The 25,514-nt window shown below is 37.9% G+C and overlaps 1 long non-coding RNA gene across 1 annotated transcript; it reads right to left on the bottom strand.

The window, feature by feature from the left end:
* Nucleotides 1-23,533, bottom strand: LOC306665677. Its single transcript, XR_013765108.1, has 3 exons — nt 23,486-23,533; nt 1,542-1,677; nt 1-118 (listed from the first exon to the last, which is right to left on the bottom strand). It is a non-coding gene; the product is annotated as an uncharacterized lncRNA (long non-coding RNA).
* Between the last annotated feature and the right edge of the window lie 1,981 nt (nt 23,534-25,514).

Genomic DNA, 25,514 nt, shown 5'->3' with positions numbered 1-25,514 from the left:
CTCCTCACCACTCTCGGATGATCCTCCCTTCTCCACATCACAGCAGTCCCTGTGAACTGGTCCCTCTGTTTTTGCTGTTGCCCTTGATCTATCCTCACCCTGGTCACCAGAATAATCCCTTAAAAACATAAATAAAGTTACTCTGCAAAACTTCCATTGGCATCCTATGCTACCCAAGGTAACAGTCAATGTCCTTGAACTGGCCTTTGATGGCAAACATCTGGAGACTCAAATTCTTTTAAAAAAAGAACCAAAAAGTAAATGTTTTAGGTGTTTCAGGCTAGATACTCTGTGTCTCAGCTATTTAACTCAAAGTAGCTTATGAGAAAATGTAAATCAATGATCATAGCTGTGTTCCCATAAAACTTTACTCACAAAACCATGCTGTGGACCAGATTTGGTCAACTGGCCATAGTTTTTGGATCCCCTGTCCAATATACCTCTTTCCTGCTTTACTTTTCTCCATGACACTTAACATAATCTCACACACTGCTAATTTGCTTGTCAGTTTGTCTCCCACAACTAGGATATAAGATACATGAAGGGAGACACATTATTTCTTTTCTTTAAGCAGTACTTCCAAGATGTAGAACAATGCCTAGTATATAGAAGGCACTTAATATTTGTTGAATGAATTAATGGTGACTGAATGAATGAAGATGAAAATGCAACTATGCAGGAGATCATTGGTCTGCTTGGCTGATGTATTACTACAGATGGATATGGAGCACTAAAGTATACTGTCTCCTGTATCTACTGCCATGCATCCACTCGGTTACATCAGGAAACATTCCCCAACACACCACGTAGCTTTCCTGTCATGAGGATACGTATGGATAACTATAAATTAGCATAATGGAAAAGAATTTCTTATGCTTCTACAGCATTCTTTTTTCTTTCTTTTATAATCTTAAATTTTATTATTTTTCCTCTCTTTTTTATTGGTGCATTACAATTCTTCCTACTATGGAATTTGTTTTTACATACTTATACCTACACACTCTCAATATCTATTATTCCAATTTGTCCTGATAACATATCTAGAAGGAGTCAGATAGTATTTTATTCGTATTTACTAACTATAAAAGACAAGACAAAAAGTTTAAGTCACTTCACAAGGGTCACAGAGTTAGCAAGTGTTTCCCAGAATGAGCACTGGAGCTTAGGTCTAAGGACACCTCCACTGAGCAGTCACTTTTTTCCTATGAGGAATTTTTCTGTATGGTACCTTTGACTCCCAGTAGTTAAGTTTTTGTTTCACAATAAAAGGGGAATATATCAGGGAAAAAAAATGAGAAGAACTTGGCAAAGTTGCAGGAGAGAGCACAGTAGTTAAATTTACCCATCCTGAAAATAATAACTCTCTAGGCTTTAATAAGAGAATTACTGGGTGCTAAATGACAATTTGCTAGTAAGAATGAAGAATTAGGGCAATGTTTACTGGGGAGGTAGAAAACTTTTAAAATAATCAAACTTCTAAACTTCTGTGGCCTCTGTTTCTCTAGAGACTCTTTCCCTGGGTTTTGGCAAGGTTCACTCACAGTCTTGAAAATTCTTCTGCAAGTTCTTCCAGTTTCCTTTTTAATCATGGGTTCGGGGTATGGGTATCTGTTTTCTTAGTGGCAAGGAGACAGGCAGGGAGCTTTCTGAGTTTCTGTATCTGAGGTCAACTGTATCCTAAGGGAGACATGGAAATGTGAAACGATGCTTTTTCAGCATGACATTCTGATTTATGACATCTGGTATGTCATGGCTTTGTTTCTTTTGGAGATAGAATCAATGAAAACTCAATACAAATTTTCTTTACAATCTTTCAAACTAACAGCTAAAACATGTAGTCTCTTAATACCTGAAATGTAATTTATATGTAAAAGTAAATTTCAACAGGTTCTGGCATCCACCTTAGGCACACTCCCTTCAATTCATTATGTACAACTACACAACCAGAAAAATCTTTGTAACCAACAATCCACCAGCAAAATCTTTTAACAGAATCCTAGAGAATGAACTCCCAATTGCAAGTGGCTCATTTAGCAATGGACTGGGAAGCAATGCAAAGTTTCCTCTGGGCTCAGCAGAAACAAGAGAGGTGACATGGTTGAAGAATTGGAAGAGACACAATGCCATAGGTTTGTCATTTGGAGGGCTCTGTCCTATATTCCTATATTCTCAACCTTCTCTCTCACCATTCTCTTTCAGCTGGGGTTCCCCCATGTGTCCAAATCACTTTCTAGAAGTTTGCTCATTTTACTCTTCTCCTAAGTTGCTATCCCTCCAGTGCTCCTGGGTCTTCCCTGAGTTCACCCCTCTTCCTGATCACTCCAGTCTCTCCTGCCTTCAAACTTCATTGCACACATTGGTCTTCACCATTTAACTTAGTACCTCCTCTCACTTTCTAATAATTATTTCACATAGAATTATCTCATTTCTCAACTCCAGGTCACATTTTAGGATTTGGATTTACTGAATCCTTCAGTAGCAGATTTCACATAGTGAAGGGCTGAAAATACTTGTTGCACAAAACAAATGATTAACTTTAACATCCTCGTGTCTTCATATCCTCTGAGTTCTTTGCAGCTGCCTTTGAAATAAAATCCAAACTTCGTATCACAACGGGCAAAAACCTTTCTGGTCTGCAGCCAGCCTACTCCTACAGCCTCCTTCTGTACTGTTCTCAATGCTGCTCCCTCCCCTACTCAGGTTCTCATCTCACAAGCACACACATGTATGCATCCTCAGGTCAGAACCATGCTGAACTCCTAGACATTCCTCATTTGCCTTGTTCTGCTTTATGTTTTGGACATCTCCTAATGTTTTTCATTGATACGCATTTCTACTTCCTCCCTAACCTATGTGAACCATCCCTTCACTTGTCCTTGGAAATTCAACTCAATGACTGCAATGAAGCCTATTTGATCTGCACCCCATCTCCACCCACTAGGGGAGCTACCACTGTATCTTATACATTTTTCCATAGTAATGCTTATAACACTGCATAATAAATGGTAATTGTCTATATGTCTTTCTTGCCTACTGGGTGATGAGATGCTTGATGTCCATGTTGTTTATTCACCATTGTCAATCAGAATCAATCAATAAAACTGGAGTACTAGATAAAATCCTGAAGGGAATTTTTAACAAAACAAAAAAATGCAGAAGTAAGGGCTCGGCACTCCAAGAATGTAAACATTTAGGTGAGTTAGGCATGTGTACACTAAAAAGAATTAAACATAACTATATCAGTCAAGATCCTGTCAGAAGACAAAAATCATATTAGTACTTTGAACAGGAAAAAATGTAATACAAAGAATTGTTAATTAGTAAAAGACAGTTAATAACTACAAGGACCAAAAGAGAACTCTAAGCAGTCCAGAATTTGCAGATGCAAAAATGCAATTGCTACCATTAGGCTGAAGTAAAGAGGGTAATAAAGGTACCAGAGACTTAAAAGAGGACCTTTCCAAGATTGGTATTCAGATTTCTTTAGAAAGGAGGGGCCTGAAGGTCCAATCAAGGTTATTACCATAGACTTGGCACACTCCAGCTAATCAGAAGCTACCTCTGGTTAGGGCCAACATGACCTGAGGACTTTGGCCTCTTTCTAAAGCCAAGCTGCCTCTAGTAGCTGGAGCTTCAGTCCTCCCTCATGAAACTGAGAGGTAGGAAGCCAGAATCAATACCTTCCTGTTATTATCACATTCCAGTGTCCCACTAGTCCCTTTATTGACAAAAGCTAACCCCGGGGCAGCTGGCAAAGAAGAAACGTTTACAGGTTTGGCGACAGTTTCACAAAACAGGGCAAGGAAGGGTGTATTTGTAACTGAAAGATAATAAATTGAAAACTGGTTCAAAGTCAAAGCAAAATTAAACAAGGAGGTAAACTAATATGTTGTATATGTAAGACATTAGAATGAATTTCTATGGGCAAAGTTGATCCATTATATTTTATTATTGAAATAAAATTATAAATGTCTTCTATTTTCTACAGGCCAACAAAAATTTTAATATAAAATAATGCAAACATAATATTTCTTGGGTTATGCTGATTGCATATTTAGAAATACAGAGGAAAACACATTCTTTTTTCTAAGTTCTAGTATCAAACAAAAAGGTAGGTTTATGTAAGAAAAAATGATGAGTTTGGGGTAATTGAAATATTATCAAAATGCTGTAAACTATCTTAACCAGAATCCACAATGGAAAATATTTTTTCATAGAATAATTTATTTCTTTTCTCTGCATTAGAATAGTAAGAAAACATGGAAGACTAAAGAATAACAAAGGGAAGAAGAAAAACATCAACCTGCTAATTTTGTTCAGCTAAGCAATGATATGCCATTTAATAGAATGAAGGGATAAAATAAGTTTTAAGAGACCAATCAAACTTACCTATTAGACACTGGGTACAGGATAGAGAGTACTAGGACCACAGAGTCACAAATTGGGTTCATTACCCTGAAACCTGCTCAGTACAAAATGTATCTATTCAATTTCTGTAACTTCTCCCTTAATTCTCCATTACAAATATGGATTTAGATATTGTGAGTCCAGTTCTGCATATTGTATATATCCTTTTCAAGATGTATAATCTAGAATCATGAAATCAATGATGAGAACAAGCATTGCATTCTCAAGTTCAGAAGATGTGAAGAATACAGAGACGTCTGTGAAAAGTGGAATTGACTAAGAAAGTTTTCTAAATACAACACATATTATGTATCACAATTTCCTAAATGCAGGCTGAAAATACTCTCAGACTGGTTTGTGCTTCCAGCTGACAAGAAAAAGTTTAAGACTCAACAGGCTGCAGATATTAGAATATTAGCATAAAGGATAAAAAATTCAACTAGTATATTTTTGTACCCGCTTTTATAGCAAGAGCCACGACTGATTGTGACATTGCTCAGCCTGATTAGGTTTCCCCTCAGTTTTAAATCAACACCATACATCCTCAGTATGCTCTTTCTTCCTTATCTCTTCAACATCAGAAGACTTTTTTTTTTTTTTTTTTAATTTGCCTTGGATGACCTCCCGACACAGGCCACTGGTTTTCACTAAGGAATAGAACAGAGCCCATTAGAAATGCTTATTTTTTCTGGCAAAACAGCACCCATAATGCATTGCCTCTTCTCAGAGAGCTAAATAATCTTAGCACATATGTCTTAGGAATCATTTTGAAAGGACAGGTCACTGAAAGAAAGTTGTTCTTTTTCTTTGGGGAGCATCTGGGAGTAATATTCCCATGTGTCAAATCTGTTAGCTCCTGTCTCACCCACACCAAGACACCTGGTTGCCAGATACACACTCTGGCTTGTCTACTTAGCAGCAGCACAGAGGGTTCTTGGATTGGGGTGGCCCTAAGATGGAGTGCTCACCAGAGAAAACATAACATTCTATCCTTTTTTTCACTAAACAATGATTATCAGAGGGAGTTGATCAGTCAATCCTCATTATTTTTCTTAGTGTCTGATAAATGCTTATCTGACCCCTTACTCACTTTGTTGAGCATTAATGGAAAACTGAACTCAGATCATATTTCTGAAGTACTCATCAGACATTCATTGGCACCCATATGTGTTTTTCTCAAGGTAAACCTAGACAATCTCTATTGAGCCCTGCATATCTTGCTGTTTTTTATAAGATTCATTACAGGTCCTAGGAAGAATTGTTTATGTGCTCAGATTTTTTAATGAGGCTCAGGTATTTCAGTTGTTTCCCAAGAAAGCACTGTGGATTAAATTCAAACCAGACAGAATTCATCAACACATGTTCTCTGATGAATTATTATTTGTGTGAACTGACAAAGCAATGTGATTTTTCCATCAGTCATTTAGTCTGCCCTTTCACAATTGGCAATAAATGTTTATTCTCTTCAATAAAAATGATATAAATACACTTGCAAACTACTGTTTGTTATGATTTGGAAGGTGGGAGGAATCATGGCAACTCCTTTAGAAAAAAAATCCCATTCATACATTATGTAGATCTTCATTGGGTTCAAAACTAGGAAAGTCACCTTTCTGAAAATTTACTTCTATGAAAAATACTCACCAGGTACTTAATAATGTTCAAAGACTTTATCTCAACAGCTACTCAAGACTCAAATGCCCTAAAGAAAATTGAAGAAGATAAGCAAATAGAATATCTCTGCCAATGATGGAAACAAGATGTAATATATCACCTCTCAATAAACTTGATTATATGGTGTACCTGTGGAGTAATCAGTCAGATATGTCAAACAATTGCTTCAAGTAATAAGAAATTGCTGTTTTCTGAAACAGTAGAAATTCAGAGTCTATGTCTTTTTTCTCTTTCATGTCCCAATGACCTATCATTGCATATATCTTAAATGAATAGCTTTGTATTTTGTTGCATTTTGGAGCTATTAAAAACTATAAAGATCACAGATTATTTAAAATTTGTCTTCTAAAGTGGATAAATATAGCATAGTTTCTCAGGCTCAGCATTATTGACATTTTGGGCCAGATAATTCTTTGTTGTGTAAGACAGATTTCTTCACTGGAGGGCGCTTGGCATCATCCCTGGTAGCGACACCCACCAAATGCAGGTAGAGCTCCTGACCCCAAGTTGTAACCAACAAAAATGTCTCCAGGAATTGCCATATATTCCCTGGGGACAAAAAAAATCACTCTACAATCCTGATCTAGAATAAGTTCCCCATTCTATATCAAATGGAAAAAAATTTATGTATAAAACATACAGAGGAAGGCATTTCATACCCCGCCCCCGAGAAGCCAACCCTGAGACAGATGGAAAAATGGAAATGCAAATGGTTTCTTTGGAAGAGGATCTCAGGAAGTGTCCATGAGGGAATAGAGGTGAAACAGTGACCAGTGGGTGTTGGGACTAATGACACGTTAACTAACTCAGGCTGACTTCTTACTCCCTGGCGAGTGAGCAAGATCAAGGCTCAAAGGCAGTTTCAATAGTTAATGACGATAAATCGGACCACCATCAGGGATTGGTTAACAACAGTTCCGCGAACGTGATCAGCTCTGCTTGCCATATAGTCCTATGGGACTCTCACCTGCATGAACACCCGTGCCTTGCTGACCTTTAAGCTGACTGGTTCCTGCCTAGCCCCCACCCTACATAAAAGCTGTGTGATTTCCTCAATAAACGAGTTCCTGCTGTGACTGGTCTCCCTGACATGTCTGATTGTCCTCTGCCCGGAGGGCTGGGAGCGGGCAGTCAGTCCACCCTACCTATCCTGGTCTGACCTTGTTGGGGAGTGTCCCCTTCCCTTGCCGCTGGTCGGGAAGAGCAAGGTGGCTTAAGACCCGACAAGTGGGAAACCAGGGAAGGTTGTCAAGGTAAGTACCTCAAGACTGACGGGGCTCAGTTTTGCTTGGAAAACAGTACTGAACACTCAGGGTTCACAAACTCTCATTGCTCCTCTGTTAAAGTTGCTTCTCTATTAACTTAAAGGAATAAACACACTGGCCTAATATCCAAAGCTCTCTTCTCTCACCACAACCTATTTTAATAGCCTTCTTTTTCAGTCATACTTTATAACCGTCTGATTTAAAAAAAAATTAACCTCATCATTTCTCAACCAGATTCCAAATTTCCTGCCTCTGTGACTGTTTACATTGTGCCCTCCATCTGAGAGCACCACTTACCTTATATTCCCTCTTTCATGTCTCTCTCCAAATTTCATAATCTTTCAAGGCCCAGTTCAAATGCCACTTACTTCTTCCAGATTCCCATGCCTTTGCTCTAAGAGGCTCCTGCTGCCACACCTTTGAACTTCTTACCAACTGCTAGTGCCTTACCCACATTCTAGCTGTACGTGAAGTTACTTGCATTCCTGGAGAAAAAGGGTTGCGTCTTATCCAACACCATGCCCCCAAAATGGTCTACCAAATGAAAGAAGAAACATTTTCATCTTTCATCTTCTTTTTTCCTTAAAGAAAATATATTGTAATTTTTTTATAGTATGATCCTTGGGTCAACATGGGGATAAGTTTGAGTCCTTCCCTGACCTTTTGCTTCTTCAGAAGTGGTAACAACCACAAGCTCTCAGCCTGATAAGACTGTATGGATCCCACTGTAGGCATCACCCCAAAAAGGTCCTTCTTACCTTTTTAATCAATACTAATTATCCATTATATTATTATGGAAGTGTAAAGTAATATACAGACGATCCTTTTCTCTTTAAAGTTACAAAGGATTGTCCCCACCCTTTTGATTATCCAGGTGTTTTCTATTTTTTCCAGTGTCAGGGTAGTTTGTGTTAAGTCACAGAAGATCGATGTCTTAGCACATACAAATTGGCTTCTGAATGCATGGGCACTGACAATATGGTGATGAGTTTTTGAGTTCCATTGTGTGGAGATATTTCCCAGTAGAGTTTTGGTGGACGAGTATATCAGGGAAATTTCAGCACCAGATGAACAGTGTATCCTGCATTCTGAATCAGTGTTGGTGAAGTTGGTCAATGATTCAGAATAAATAGTTCTTTATCCTGTCTAAAGAGTCCAAAACTTAGGTGAGTGAATAACATATTTAAAAAGATGTAAAAAATTACATAGGTTGTAGATGGCAAAGCACGAATATGAACATATGCCCTGTTTTTGAGATGGACAATAGTTCATGCTTCCCACATGTAACATCCTACTTACATCTTCACCATCCTACCACTAGTTTACTCAAAAAAGCATCCATTGTAGGTCACGTGTAGAAATATATATTCTGTCAGCAGGGAAAATACAAAGAATGCAGGTGGGCCCCAAGTTTCTAAGGATAATCATCAGCCCTGAGAATTCTCTCAATGACTATGATGACTTCTCCTCACCATAAGAAACAAAATAAATGTAATGTTCTTCATTGATACTGCTGTGTTAATCCAAGTTGTCAAACAGTGGAAAGAGATTTTCAGTAAAGTGGATTGAGTATCACCCTTAGTTTCTGGACCTCCGTTCATTGGTCCTCAGTGGTCTGAATACCTTAAAAAATAGAACACAAACATGGAGATCTTCAGCCATAATGTTTTGTTCTTATTTTTAATTATATTCATTTTCAAATGGCTGAATACACCTACAATTATTTCCAAAGTTCTTTGCATCTTCAATGTAACTTATCTCAGTTGCAATTTATTTATTGCATCCATGAAACTACTTCCAAAATTAATCTTATTAAAATATAAAAGTAACGTGACACAAACTTGTTTATCTACTCCATTTGTTGTGCATTTTTATGTCTTGACTGATGTCTTCCAGGAAAAAGAGGAAAAATTGAGAAGGTTGGTAAATCCCAAAGAAACTGCCTTTGTTCTTCACTGTTGGAAAAAAAATTCCTTCCCCAAATTCCTGTGATGGGGGAACAAAAGTATCAGACTTGTGATTTTTTGTTTTTGTTAACAATAGTAGGTCATCAGCCCTTCCCCGTTTCACAGATTCATTCTTGGGAAAGGATATGAGGAATTACCTATTCTGAATACCTTTTTTAGGAAATTCCTAGAAATAGCCAGAAACTTGAGACTTTGGGAACTGGAAGCAGCAAGAGGAAGCGGAAATTTATGTGTATGGGTCATAATAAATCTATCCCATTTCATGTCTAATTGGCAACAAAACAAGGAGGGTAAGTATTTATAACTAGGTAGATACAGTTTTATTTACTTACTTTGGGCAGAACATATCATAATCATCTGGTTATCTAGAATCTCTGGTTATCTAGAATTGAAACCAGAATGTAGATGTTCAGAGGATTAGTTCCCTCCCAGCTCTTACCAGTAATAACTGATTACCTGGAAAGACTGCAAAAATCCATGTGGAACTCAACATATAATCTTCTTTTACTATGTAAGTACTCATAGGTACATACATTTGATACATTTGATATATACACACACATACACATGTTATATATTTTATATATGTATTATATATAACATATGATATATAACATGCATAATCCATACCCAATGGGAAAGATAATTCTCAGTTAAATATTTAAACTACTCCATTTACTGACCACTCTAAAGAACAGAATTTGACTTCTAATAATTTTCTTCAAACTTAAAATATGTTTTACTATGAAATTTGTGGTATCCCTTATTTCATGAGTAGAAAAATTGTGTAAGTGGGGAATTTTGATTTTACTCAATAGAACATGGAATACTCCCACATATAGAACAGAAGTGCTGGGGAAAAATGGCTGTTTGCTTGTCTATTCACTTGTTGGGTTCTTTGCCTCACTCTGTTCCCAGAGGATTTGAGAGGACTTAACAACAGCAATAATAAAAGTTAAAACACAAATGAGGTCATAGTTCTAGAACATCATTAAGAATAGACAGTTAAGATCAAATTGGAATTGTCACAAATAAGAGGGCTCTAAGGCCCTACGCAGTCCTATGGTCAAACCTTAATTCCTTGTAGTTTTTTATTTTATGTTTGTTTTTGACAGTACAATCAACAAGAGTTAAGTTCCATAATCCTTTTCATAATAAGGAAGAAAATACAGATATATACTTTCCCAATCCCCCAATTTTGAAAGAAGCGTGGTCTTTGAATGTCAAATTAGTAATAACCATATTAGTCAGTGTGATCTGTCAGCTATGAGAGAGAAGAACTTTGGAATCTGAGGTAGGCGAAGTATAAACTCAAGACCAGCTTTGGCAACTTAATGAGATCCTTACCAACTTAGCAAAACCCTGTCTGAAATTTTAAATTTTTTAAAAAAAGTATTGGGGATATATCTCAGTGATAAAGCAACCCTGGGCTCAATCCCCAAACAATCTAAAAAAATTAAACACACACACACATACACACACACACTTCAGTTAAGGTGGACTGAATTTTATTATAAATGAGGCAATCTACGATGTCATTGGGACATTAAGATGAATATGTATTAGTTTACTTTCTGTTATTACAATGAAATACTTACGGTTAGGTACTTACATTAAAAAATAAATATTTTTGGAGGCTGAAAGCCCAAACACTATAGTCTTGACTTTGGTGAGAGCTCCACCCTTGCTGTGTGAGCCATGGTAGGTGAAGTCAAATGAAAGGAGTGTGTATGAGAAGAGAGTACATGGTTAGCCCTCAAGATCTAATGAGAACCACCCAGTTACTTCTTAGAACATGCCCCAATGACCTATTGACCACCCACTAGGACAGACCTCTTCACAGTCCCACCACCTCTTAACATAATCACACTGAGGACCAAGCTTCCAAAACTTGAGACTTTGTAGGTCATGTTTACACCAATCCATTGCAAATTCTAAAAGCAATTATATTCATCCTGGGAACTACTATATTATCGGAAAGGAAATGGTCTTCCATTGTCCCACATCAAGCTAAGGAAAGGATAAAGCCACAGAAGCCAGCACAATTTTTTCTGGTCCCATCTTGGAAAAAGAGAAATTACATTTTGGGTAAAAAGAAATGCATATTTTCTGCCTTGAATTATTCACTGGATCCTACTGCTAATAAGACATTTCTCTTAAAATTATCCATATCTCTTAAATCCACTCATTATGTTTCATAAACAAAATTCAAGATAGCAGGAAAACAGATCCCCGATGGAGGAGATTGACATTCCAGGCTTTGAATCAGAATTTTCTAAATGTGATAAGAATGAGCTAACCTCCTTGTGTCTGGTCAACTCTGGAACAATGGTAACCCTGTGAAAAAAATTAATGGAAAGACTTTTTACATATCTATATGGTTCACCAGCCTCATCCTAACACCACACACATATTGTTATCATCAGGGAAAAAGAAACAATTTTTTTTTTCACAGTGCTAATTCTGAAAGAAATTTGTCAGGGAAGATTTTGCATTGTATACTCTGTTCCAAGTAGGAGATGACACCTGTAAACAGCTTGTTATGGTTTGGATGTGAGTTGTTCCCCAAAAGCTCACATGTGAGACGATATAGGAAGGTTCAGAGGAGAAATGATTGGATTCTAAGAGTCTTAACCCAATCAGTGAATTAATCCCAGATGGGATTAATTGAAGTAGTAGGGTATGGCTGAAGGAGGTGGGAATTGGGGCGTGGCTATGGAGTATATATTTTGTCTCTGGAGTGTGGAGTCTCTCTCTCTCTCTGCCTCCTGATGTTGCAAGCTGCTTCCCTCTGCCATGCTCTTCTGTCATGATGTTCTGCCTCACCTCTAACCCCGAGGAATGGAGCTGACCTTCTATGGACTAAGATCTCTGTAACCATGAGCCCTCCAATAAACCGTTCCTCCTTTATAATTGTGCCAGTCAGATCATTTAGTCACAGCAGCAAAATAGCTAAGACACAGTCATAAGTAGTTTTTATAGTGTTCCTTGATAAAAACTGAGGTGTGCTGGGGGGAGAAGCAATTCTGAATGGGTCAAAGATAAAATGATCCAAATGGTAGCAATTTTTGATTCCTGACCTGATACACAAATGAACCTTTGAGTATTCAGAGGATTCAAATGGTTATTTCATCAATAGGGATTTGGGAAAATATGCTAGAAGCAAGTCAAAATTGTGTTCTCTGTTTGAGTCCAGAGTCTGTAGGAAGAAGTTAAAATTGAAAAAGAAAATCTGAGATCCTTCTTCTGAGTTGTTGGTTGAGGGAGCATTCTATACTTGGGATATTGGGGAAGTGAGTAATTATAGAGTTTCATATCCCTTGGAAATAATCCTAATCAAAAACCTGGTCTCAAAGAATTGACAGATTTCTACAGTGTGACTAAAAAGATAATTGATAGAAAAATAAGAATATTTTTCTCAAGAAACTGTCTTTAGTCTCTTCTAGCAAATAAAGCAATTGGTTAATGTAGTCCCTGAAAATTACAAGATGAGTTTTGCCTGGAAGATTGTGTTAGGTCGCTTCCTGTCACTATCACAAAATACCTGAGAAAATCAACTTAGAAGGAAGAAATCTTTATCTTGGGTCATGGTTTCAAAGGTTTCAGTCCATAGTCATGTGGTCCTGCTGCCTTTGGACCTATGGAAAGGCAAGGGTGCATAGTGGAAAAGCCGCTCACCTCATGGCATCCAAGAAGCAAAAAGGGGAGAAGGGGCTACATCCCCATATCCTATTTCAGAACATTCCCCCAATAAGTAGACTTCCTCCCACCAGGCTCCACCTCCTAAATGTTCCTCCTACTGCTACAGACTGGCAACCAAGGCCTTAACACAGGGTCCTTTAGGACACACTTATCCCAACTATATCAAAGATTTTCAAGGCAAAATTTACCTCCGTTCACTGTGCCTATGGAGACACAGCCAGGAAATGTGGCTATGGGGTATCAGTGTATACTTTAAATGATAAAATGCATAAGATGATTATCTTTCTCCACTCCCTGTTTTCTTCTAATTTATCCTACTTACATTATTTTTTGCTACCTTTCATTCCTCCTTCTCTCCTGTATTTTAAAAAATATAAATAATTTAATTAAACCTACTTTCTTGACAATAATCAGTCTTAAATCTTTTCATTGGGGCTGGAGTTATAAAGCACTTGCCTAATACATGTGAGGCACTGGGCTTGATCTTTAGAACCACATAAAAATAGATAAAGGGCCAGGCATGGTGACACACACCAGTAATCCCAGTGGCTTGGGAGGCTGAGGCAGGAGGATCACGAGTTCAAAGCCAACCTCAGCAAAAGCAAGGTGCTATGCAACTCAGTGAGACCCTGTCTCTAAAAAAATACAAAATAGTGCCGGGGATGTGGCTCAGTAGTCAAGCACCCCTGAGTTCAACCCCCAGTACCAAAAATAAACATATAAAATAAAATAAAATAAAGGTATTTAAAAAAATTTTGTTGCCCAAATCCTTTGAGAATATTACACAAACTTTCAAGAAAAAAAAAATTGTACAAGGAATCATATAAATAGATATTTGATTAGCATTCAGAACCCTTACTAAATTTCCCAAAGGAGCTGAAATCCCTATTCTACTCTGTCTTTTCTTTCTTCCTCTGCTCTCTGCAATTTGATAATTTTTTTTTTTAATCTGGCATTATTCCCAATAACATGCTGGAAACTTTTCTCTAGCCATTTCTAGCAAATGCTTTCCATTTTCTTCTGCAACTCAGGGTTAGTCGTTATGGAATAGCCAGCCACAGCAGGGAGAGGCTGTGGTTGTGAAAAGGAAGAAGAATTTCACATCAGCAACAGCTTCCTCCAACCTACTGGACTCATGGATGATCAGGTTACATACAGTCTTCAATTGACAGAAATACTTGTGAATCCCAAGCATTCGAGGACAGAAACAGAACAAATAGTATAAAGCAAGGAAAGAAGAGCCTCAAAACCAGCAGAAGGTTCCACGTGACAGGGGGAAGTCTTTTGTGGAGTTCTGCCAACCAGATGCTTACTGTTCAGAGATCTAGTTACTACAATTCGCAGAAAGCTGGATGTACCAGGAAGTACACTAATAGCATTTGCAGTCCATTCTAAACCAGGAAGATTCCCAGAGTGCTGTGTGTGAGTTTAGTCTTCTGCTTTGTTCATGCAGCAACCTGATCACTCACATGAGGGGGAAAACAGACTATTTTTTAACCTTACCTTAAAATCATGGAATTCCTGTCACAAAAATAATAAATAGTATATGAAGCCTGGAGTCAAATCACAAACTTGTTTCAGGAGTTCTCAATAGCGTTATTATGCTTTGAAGCAACAAGGTAGAGGGAGATTCTGGTTTCATACTAGTATTTGAATTTCCTGATACTTGTTTGCTTGAGAAAGATCCTTATCATCAAGATGTTTAAAGAATTATAAGAACTGTTTTCTTATGCAAACCCAAATTTTTGAAACAGAAAACTCTAGGATGGATTGCAATAGTCACAGATCTTAAAAGTATATTTTATAATTATTTTTTTAAAATCTGGTAATAAATACCCATCCAAGGGTTCAATTTGTATAAGTCCTCTTTTCATACTCCAGTAACATACTTAAATACTAAAAAACCTTCACTTTGACAGGAGGAAAAAAAAAGAGATAAAAAATCCTCTACCATGTGGTATCCCATGATATTTTCCTAAGTTGTTAGTCACATTGTACTTTTGGCCATGCCCCAGAAACCACAACCCTCAATTACATTTGCTTTCAGACATGTGGAAGAAACACATGCTAAAACAATTAGCAAAATTATGACATTTACATTTTTCCCCTGACTGTCAGTCCCTGTGATTCTTCAGCATATGATTCTACAGGAATCAAAACAATTATCATAAATCAAGCTGACCACATTTATCCTTACCTAGTGCTTTGAAAATGTCAAAAAATAAAATAAAACCGTTTTTTCCAAAAACTAAGCACACTCCACTCCCTGTTTGGCAGCCACACCACGTGACAATGACAGGAAGGCAAAACATTACATCTTATCCCAAGGCCACTGATCCAGACAAGCAGCCAACTGTAGTGTGATTACTAGTAGCTCTGAGCTGTTTCATTTGACCTGCATTTGGTGTTTGTCCTTCTCTTCTGACAGATTTTAGGGCTTACTGAGTGGAATGTGCAGTACAACCTGAAATTGATAACCTTTAAGCAGAAAATGAAAGTGGAACATCAAATTTTCATAGTATTGGTATCAGGAGATTTGCTGAAGCAATGGTAAGTGAAACTTCTAACTCTATGAGCCCATTGGTAATAGAACATCCTAGATAGCGATAGAGTATTGTGCATTTGTTTATGTTCCTTTCGCACAAAATACTTATAGGACTTTGATAATTTTTCACCATTTTCTTCTTATATTTATAATTCCACAGCTTTTGTTAATCTCCTACTATGGATCAAGCACATAGGTACTGTGGGTACAAAGATAAATTTAATATGGCCCTTGCTCTCAAATAACCCATAAAAATAGGAGTATGAAGGTGTGGATATTAAGTATTCCCTGAAAACTCATGTGTGAGACAATGCAGGAATATTCAGAGGTAAAATTGGTAGATATTGAGAGTTGTAACCTAGTCAGTGGATTAATCCACTTGATGGATTAAAAACTTGAATGGGTTAACTGTAAGCAGGTAGGGCATGGTTAGAGAAAGAAGGTCACTGGGGACTTGCCCTTGGGGATTATATTATTTTGGCTCCTTGCACTCAAGCTTTCTCTGCTTCCTGGCTGTCATGAACTGAGCAGCTTTCCTCTGCCACACCTTTATGTGTATGTTCTCCCTTACCTCAGGGCCAGAGTGGTGACCCACTATGGAGTGACCAACCATGGACTGAACCTTTGAAACAGTGAACCAAAATAAACTTTTCTTTCTCTAAGTCCTCCTTAGGTATTTTGGTCACAGCAACACAAACCCACTAATACATATAGGAAAAACACACATGCACATTAATGGTAACATGTAATAGGAGAGAGTTATGATTAGGCCAGCTAAAACACAGTACAGAGCAAGACTGAGGAAGAAACAGCATTCATCTGTGAACTGCAGCAGAGCCCATGACCCTGACCACTGCCAAGAAATATGCCTTTGGTAATTGTGCTGTGCATCTCTGATTTGCCTTACGGATCTCTCTACCATTCTTCAGCTCTCATCTATCTCAGAGGACTAGTCTTGCAGGCTCTTTTGTCCTTTTGGCTAGAGACAAGAAAGATGGAGAGGAGGTACAGCCTATTTATGGCACTTTACTTCTCTACCAAGTTTCGGTGTATTGGTGGCCTCTTCTTACCAAAGCCTACAGTTTCTGTCAGGGGCCCTTTCCACATACTCCCCCGTCCAGGTTCCAGTCCCCTCTCCCCTTCCCCTTCTCAGCCTAGAAAGAGGTTACACTATCCCTTGTATTTTTCAAACTCTGCCTACATCTTTGTAAACTTAAAAAAAAAAAAAAAAAAAAAAAAAAAAAAAAAAAAAAAAATCCTTTATTGAACTCTAGAATTATCCTGTAAACATTGTTCTTGCCAGGACTCTGCCTGCTACAGGAACCCTCTTATGTTAGCAAGTTGACTTTTTCTAAACCAACTTGGAAGCACAGCATGAGGTTTTACTAGGTACTAAACAAATCTTCCATGACTGCCCTGGATTAGAGACCCCTCCTAGTAATTCCACTCCTCACCCAGGAGAAGCATATGACTCTGGAACAGGTCCCATTTCAACCGTTCTGCCAAAGACAAGTCAAACTAACGACAGGGTTAGTACATGCTGCCTCAAAATATAGCACCCTGGAATTTGCAGAAATAGCAGACGTAGGCAGTAGAAAACTAGACAGAAGCTGGGTGTGGTGGTGCATGTTTGCTATCCCAAAGACTTGAGAGGCTGAGGCAGGAGGATTGCAAGTTTAAAGCCAACCTCAGCAACTTAGCAAAAACATGCCTCAAAATGAAAAATAAAAAGGACTGGGGATATGGCTCAGTGCTACAGCACCCAAGGGTTTAATCCCTGGTACCAAAAATAAGTACCGCATTCCCATAAAACTGATGTTGAATAATATGTCAATAATATGTTGAATAATAAATATATATGCTTTGCTCTTATTGATCTGTGTTTTGTTATAGGAGTCTCAGCCATGATCCTTGTGATGGATGAGAAAAAGATAATCTTTGTTCTCCCATGCTCTAGCACCAATCAGTCTGTGGTGGGGCCAGGTGGTAGGCAGAATTCCCAAAGATTTCCACAGTTCCCAGCCTCTGGTATATACACAATTCAAGTAATGAAATGCTAATCTAGTTACCGCTGTGAAGGGACTTTGCAGATGTAATTGAGGTTCCAAATTGTTCCTGTAGCAGAGATATTATCTAGTTGGCCCAAACTAGTCACATCAGCACTCTAAAAGCAGAGAGTTTTCTCCTGCTGGTGGAAGAATGGAAAGTCAGAGGGACATGTTCTGGCTGACCTACAGAAAAGCCACCATCCCTATTGTGAGCTTCGTGTGGAGGTCATGAGGCACGAAATTGAAGGTGGCCTCTAGGAGCTGAAACAAGCAAGAAAACAGGGCCTCAATCCCACAACCACAGGGAAACAGATTCTCCCTACAGTCACTGAGTTTGGAAGAGAACCTCGAGAATTGGACAAGAACCACAGCCCAAGGGAACACCTTGATTGAGCCTGATGAGACTCTGATTAGAGAATTCTGTTATGCCACTCCAAGACTCTGACCAATGCAAACTATGGAATAGTAAACCTGTAGGGGTTTTCAAATCACTAAGCCTATGGCAATTTTTAATGCAGCAGTAGAGAACTAATACAGGTCATATTGTCTGGGAAAAGACTTGACTCTTAAAAGTGCTTTAAAAATATAAAATGCATGCCTTTAAGTACAAGCACTTGATGGATGTATCTTACCCATTTATCTGCTATATTAAATAGTATTTTTGCACTGCCTGATATTTAAGGAAGCTGATAAGTTTGTTGAATGAAGTGTGTATGGAATCATTCAACTCTTCCTCATTACACAGATTCCTTCATTTTAAAATTATCAACTATTTCCTGGGCTCTGCCATAGATTGTGTTACTAGTTACCCATATCTGCTGTCCTTTGCTCAGAGAGAATTATGTCCCCCTGCTCCTTTGCTGTGAGGCAAGGAATGTGATTTACAATGGCCAATGACATGCAGAAACAATATGATCACTTCCGGGAATGCAGAAGCCCAAAGAAACTTTTGTGCTTGCCCCTCCCCCATTTTCCCTTCACTTTAGTCACTAACATGTTTCCAGGTGGGGGGTGAGGACCATGGTGATGCAAAGTGGAACTGCCAGTCAATCCACAGTTGGCACGCAGTATGACCAAAAAATATACTGGTGCTGTTCCACAGCACCTAGGTATTAGGATACTTTGGTACTACGGCACAGTCCACCCATTCTTAACTGATAGAGACACCAGTGATACTGATGCCTCTAAGAGTTCGTTAAACATGTAAGATCTCACTTTCATGTGGAATCTAAAAGAGTTAAATACATAGAAGCAGAGAATGGTTACCAGGGTGAGGAAGTAAAGAAAATAAAGAGAGTGGTCAAAGGGTACATACAGAGTTGTAGTTATGTAGGAAGAATAAGTCTAGAGATCTGCATAGAGCATGACTCTAGTGACTAACGCTGTGTTAAAAACTGGAAACTTGCTCTTTATACACACATGCACACTTACACACACGAGGTAGTGATGGAGATGGATATATTAATTTGCCTGTCTATAGTAATTATTTCACTATGTATATGTATATTAAAGCATCATGTTGTACACCTTAAATATACACAATTTTACAGAAAAAAATGAAATAGACATTCATTTTCTCTTACTACTAACTATCTCTTGGACGGGTGTAATTTCTGATTCCTTCCTGTGCTGTCATCTCTAAATGTATCCTTTTAAAATATAGCCTTCTGTAACTGCTGTCTTATTTCACAGATAGTTCCAGGCTTCAAATCCTGAAAAACTCTCTACCCAAAACAAAAACATGCATAGGGTTTGTGAGAATTCTTTCCCACTTACAGATCAATTTCATTTGCTTTCAGAACCCTGGTCATATTTCAGGGCTTAAATGGAAGGTATCATTCGTGTGGGTGAATCATTAATTATAACAACACATGACCTGTTATAAAAGGTTTTAAAAATTTTTTTTAAACGTACAAAGGATTCAACAAATTTTGGTTCCAAATGGTTTAACCAGTGGAATTGGTCACAAATGATTATTTCTTCTTGGAAAGCTGTGAAGGCCTGTGGATGGTCTCTGCTCTACTGTCTAATTTCAAGTGCTTAGACTTTTACTTTCATGGCTTCTTTGCTATATTACAGAACCACCAATTTTGGCTGGCATGGGTGTCCAGTACGCTACCCCTGCTCTGCTGATTGGGAGAGCCTCATGCTATAGAGATTCAAAGAAAATGTCCTTACCCTTTGGAAGCTTAAATTTTCAGCTAGAAAACTTGTAGAGAATAATAAATGGCAAAACAAAACAAAAAGATAAACAGCCATTGAAAACTCATTTGTGATCACTGTTCTCTGCTCCAATGTCCATTGACACACAGCTTTCCATGAGTAGTTTTGGGGCCTTGTCTTCTTTATACTCCCTCAGAAGCTGGTCCTCCAGTCAGTTCCACCTTTCCTTTCTGCCTTCTAGAGGATGAGACTTTTTTATGACAAAATATTTTCTACATGATTCACTCGACCATCTTCCTCAAGTTTAACTCTGCAATCATTCTTGCCTTCTCAGAAAAGGACCACCAGTCTCCTCTCAAATCAGATAACAACTGGCCAGCAGCAATTATAAGGCTCTTTGTCAAATAATCAGCGTCCTCCTGAACAAGCAAAAGACTTGGTCTGATTTATGATACTGCAGGACCACTCAGTCTTCATGTGGCACCAAGTAGTCCTTGCTGTAGAACCAGATCAAGAGCTGCTCTTATTTTATCAAATAAGGATCAATGGATGTCTACTCACCTTGACATTAAAGACCCTATGATCTTGTCTTTCTCAGCTCATCTTACCTTGAGACATTTCAATCCAGACAGCCTCCTCTCTTTCTGTTTCCCTTAGGATTCCCACCTGACCTTGTTTATTTATTTATTTTCTCCCATCTGGAATCCCTGTTTTCCACTCTTTCAAAGCCTTTCTTATCCTACTTCATACCCCATAGAGCCTTCTAGATCTATATCACAACCCCTCTGGACTTTCCATGCTCTGAATATTCTAATTTGGCTTACAACTCCACGCATCACAAAATAAAGTCATTTGCATTTATCATGAACTGGGTATTGTGCCGTATGTTGGGGCTTAAAAGAGCTCAAAACTTCCCATGCTATTGGAGAAGATGAAAATGACACTTAAAAAGACAAATGTCAATGTATTCCGTGATCTCATGCCACATTGTCTCTCACCCATAAAGCATTGTGGTATGTGAGGAAGATCTGTGACATTCATTTGAATCAGTATTAAATACAAACATGGCTTCTGACACTGGGTTTTTAACACAGTAATATAAAAGAATGTCTCCTCAATAATCTAAAAGTTTTGTGAGTCAGGATCCCTGTCACACTGTTTTGTGGATCTACTAGTTCCAAGATCAATATAGTGCACATCACACTGTATCATAATGACAGATGCAGACTCTGAGGACAGAAGTTCCCTGTCTGCATACAACTGAGTCACTTGTGTCCTCCTGAGCATATTTCTCTGTGCCTCAGTTTCCTTATCTGTAAAATGGGGACAATATACACACTTTATCTCAGAGAGGTTTTGAGATAATTGAACAAGATAATGCATATACAGCACTTCCTCCAGTGCCTGGTACATAGTAGGAAGTCAATAAATGTCAGATTTTCTTATATTCTCTCAATGTATCCACAGTACAAGTGATCAGTAGTTCACAGCTCTGGTTTCCCCAAGACTCCTGGAGGTCAGACTTGTTTTCCTGCAGTTTTTATTAATAGTACCACCTTTTCTTTCTTGAACATGTCCTGGTCTGGACAATAAATTACTTGGTCATCCTAGTTATCAAGGCTGCTTTTCTGTTTCTCCTCCCAAGAGCAGAGTGCCAGGGGGAAGCATGGACCAGGTTAAATTCAGCCTCGCTGCTCATGAATCGTCTGTTCTTGGGTAATCACTGAACTGATTGTCCTTTTCTGAGAAGGAAAGAATTATTGCTAAGTTAAACTACCAGTTTCCAGTTTAGCTCATTTGGGCTGCTTTACCTGAAGCCCACAGACTAGGGTGATTTATAAACAATTTGAATTTCTTTCTGATGGTTCTAGAGGCTGGAAAGCCCAAGTTCAGAATGCCTCACATTCTGGTGGGGACCTGCTTTCCGGTTCATAAATGGTGCCTTCAAGCTATGTCCTCACATGGTAGAAGGGGTGAAAGTTCTCCCTGGGGCCTCTTTTATAAGGACGCTCATCACATTTATGGGGTCTACACCCTCATGCCCTAATCATTTCCCAAAGATTCCTGCCTCCAAATACCCTCATATGGGGGATTAGGTTTCAACATATTAATTTATGGGAACACAAACATTTAGATCATGGCAGTAAACATTGCCCACTGGTAAAATGGACACAATGATACATGATACCTACCCACTTACTATATATTTCTAATTAAAATAATTACATGAATAAACAGAACCTGCACACAGTTGCACAAAGATGCGAATTCCTTTTCTCTTCCTTTCTACACTACACATGTGAACAGAAAACAATTTCAATATTGTTCCCCACCCCACACACAGCTTTTGGAGACTCCTCTGTATCTGCAGGGGAGGGCCCTTTCTTTGCTTGCAGGTTTCACCAGGCAGCAGGATGGGAAAGGGCCACCTGGGGCTGTGTCTCAGAGCACTCGGGAGAAGGAGAGGGTCCCTATGGCTCCTGATTACAGTCCTTTGCTGTAATCATTCAATTACACCCTTTTATGTTCTATTTTATTGCATCTGAAAGGGGCAGGAATATCTGGCTATCTAATAGCTTCATTTACTGGGAGGTAAGCTACTAAAAATAGTCCCACAATCTGTGGGCGGGTTTCCAGGAAATGCTTGACTTGTTAGAGCCGAACTACAGTGTCTGTTAATCAACCCTTCATCTGAATCCCTTGCCCATGCTGCTTTTAGAGGGCTGAAGTCTTGCTTTTACCAAGAGAACTCAAAGAGAAGAGTAGAATCTTAAAGAAATATAGCCAATAAAAAGCAAGATGAAGGCTAATGCTGAAATATTAGTGGAGATCGTACAAGGTCTTTCAGCTGATTTAAAATTGAGAATTAATATTTAAAAATCACACCACTACCACCAGCATGACCAAATGTAATTTATATTTTGTTTCTCTCTGAATGAGATCATCTCTAGAAGTCCCACCTCTTAGTCATGATGAATGCCCACCTCAAGCTGGACAGATAGAGGACCCTATACCCTTCTTCAAAAATAAAAACATAAAAATGTTGAAAAGTCTTTTGACTTCACAGATGAGTGCTATTAATTATATTTTAGAGTACAACAGAGTCATATCTGAGGATTTTTGCACCTCTTACAAAGGGCAGAAACAAAGGCTGATTAGGAAGAATTTTTATTGTCAGAATTTTTGAGTCTGGCATTTTCCTCAAATTTAAATGTTATATTAATAAATACCGTTTAAATGTTATATTAATGAATACCATTTAATGCCACTACTTTTTCTAATTTGAATCAAAATTACTTATTAAAAGGTCATAGATTACGAATTCTTCTTAGGCAAGAATGCTATGGAAATGAAATTTAATGCACACATAGTAAGCATTTTTAAAATAAAAACTTTGGTACTTAGCATTAAAGATTAAATGATAAAACAATCCTAACTTGAATTACTAGTTTCTTTTGAATCTTATTATATAATAAATGAAAACACAATTCTGCCTGATATTAAGATAGGGCATAATTATTCATCTGCAATAAACACAAAATTCAGATTTCTTAAAAATCTAATTTAGTTATTAAATAATTCAGGATGTGCTAAAGACATTTTGTAAAGAACTTTTCCTGCTTTCCTTTTGATAAAACAAATGGTGGATTAAATTCAGGGGATCCTTACGGAAGCAAAACTATGACAAATGTTTTGTCATGAGTAAATAAATACCTTTACATGTAGCAGACAGCACTCTTTCCAAGTAGGAATTGATTCCACCTTATACTTCAGTTTTGTTTCAAATTGTTTATTTCTCTAAAGGAGGGGGAGGAGTTCCTGACAAAAATCTTTCAATCAGCCCTTAATGAATCACTTGTGGTCAGTTTCACAGACAAAAGCCTTTTTATTGACTGAGCAGGGTCGGATTTCCAGACTTTCCCTACCCTCTCCCATTCCATGGAGACAAAACAAAGCAGAGGAGGAGTTATAGGCACACATCATCACCAGTGATTTAAATAAGGTCAGCAATCAAGAAAGTTGCTTCTAGGATGGATCTATTTCCAAATTTGCCATGAACCCTGTGACATTCTAGCTCAATCTTTATTTAAGACACAGCATTCTTGTCTGACAGCAATATCATAGTTGTGTGCATATGAAAGTGAGCAGTGCTCGGCTCCCAGACAGTTTTATTTGTATTTTGGTTCTGCCCTCAGTAGCCAGGTGACATGGTCCTCCAGTCCTCATTCTTGTCAAATGATTGGTGAACAGACCTCTCCTCAGGTCCTTTCCTATTAATTATTAATTCAACTTTCCTACCATATGTGTGTGTGCATGTGTGTTCAAGTCAGATAATTATTTGTATATTAGTAAAAATTAAGAATGATATTATTTGTGATAATTGTTTTAATATTCAAAACAAACTTTCAGTTGATTGATCATCTTGTGATAGTTTCATAAATCACATTTAACCCTTGAGGCTCCAGTCTTAATTATAATTATAAAGGAAGTGAGAGTTTGTAGAACCAAACATCAGAAAATAATAAAATGGTTATAAAAAGGAAGAAATGGGGAAAAACAAGAGGCAACCAGAGTCAAGGAGGTCAGCAATTTCTTTTCTTAAGCAGCACCATAATGTTTGGTAAATTAGGAAGTGGGTTGAAATGCACCGTGTGTACATGTGCATATTTGTGTGTGTGTACGCATGCATGTATGCACACATGTATATATTTTGTGCAGAAAAGGTAGTGTGTTACTGGAGTCCAAGAAATGATTAAGAGTCAGATGTCAACCATTTGACTGTGGCTTTTATGTACCTTTTAAATTCATTGCTCCCCCATAAAACTAAAATGTGACTAGTTAAATTAGTGTTGCTAAAACAGGATATTGAACTTGTAATACTATAAAAGCATTGCAACAAAGCCTTGAAGAAATTCAAGTGATTTCACGTATTCATTTCTTAAATAAGATTTTTTTTCCCTTGATCTTTTAAAGAAAGTATTCACACAGAAATGATTAGGACTAACCTAAGTTTTCATAAAATTGCTAAAAGAAATGTTTGAAATATAAAACTGCTCTCAAATTCTTTTGGTATGCAAAAGCATTGCATTTGCAGAGAAATATGCAGCTGGATATGCCATGATTTTAATTTTATGTTTTAAATCATTGTAATAAAATCCCAGATACTGATATTCACACATTTTAAGAATCAACACAAATCTTTGCTTGCATCTGTAATTACTGTAATGCTGAGAAAGGTTCTATGGCAGGCCTGCTGCAAGAGCCCAGAGACTGGCTTTTGTTCCTACTCTGTCACTTACTATGCTGCTGCATAGGGACTCCAGCTCAGTCACCCTGCCATGTCTGTAAGGAGGGATAAACAAACCTCACTGAAACCAGGACCTAGTCAAAAGTCACTTGGTACACCCATACATTGCTGGTGGAACTGAAAATTGGTGAAATCACTATGGAAAGCAGTGTGGAAATTCCTCAGAAAACTTGGAATGGAACCACCATTTGACACAGCTATCCCACTCCTTGATTTATACCCAAAAAACTTAAAATCAGCATACTTCAGTGACACAGCCACATCAATGTTTATAGCAGCTCAATTCACAATAGCTAAACTATGGAACCAACTTTAGATGCCCTTCAAGATAACTGGATAAAGAAAATGTGAGATACATACGCAATGGAATATTACTTAGCCATAAAGAGAAATGAAATTATGGCAGTTGGTAAAAGGATGGAAATGGAGACTATT

The sequence above is a fragment of the Sciurus vulgaris genome (genome assembly GCF_902686455.1).
Source record: "Sciurus vulgaris genome assembly, chromosome: 7".
Lineage (NCBI taxonomy): Eukaryota > Metazoa > Chordata > Mammalia > Rodentia > Sciuridae > Sciurus > Sciurus vulgaris.
This window is presented reverse-complemented; position numbering and strand designations above follow the sequence as displayed.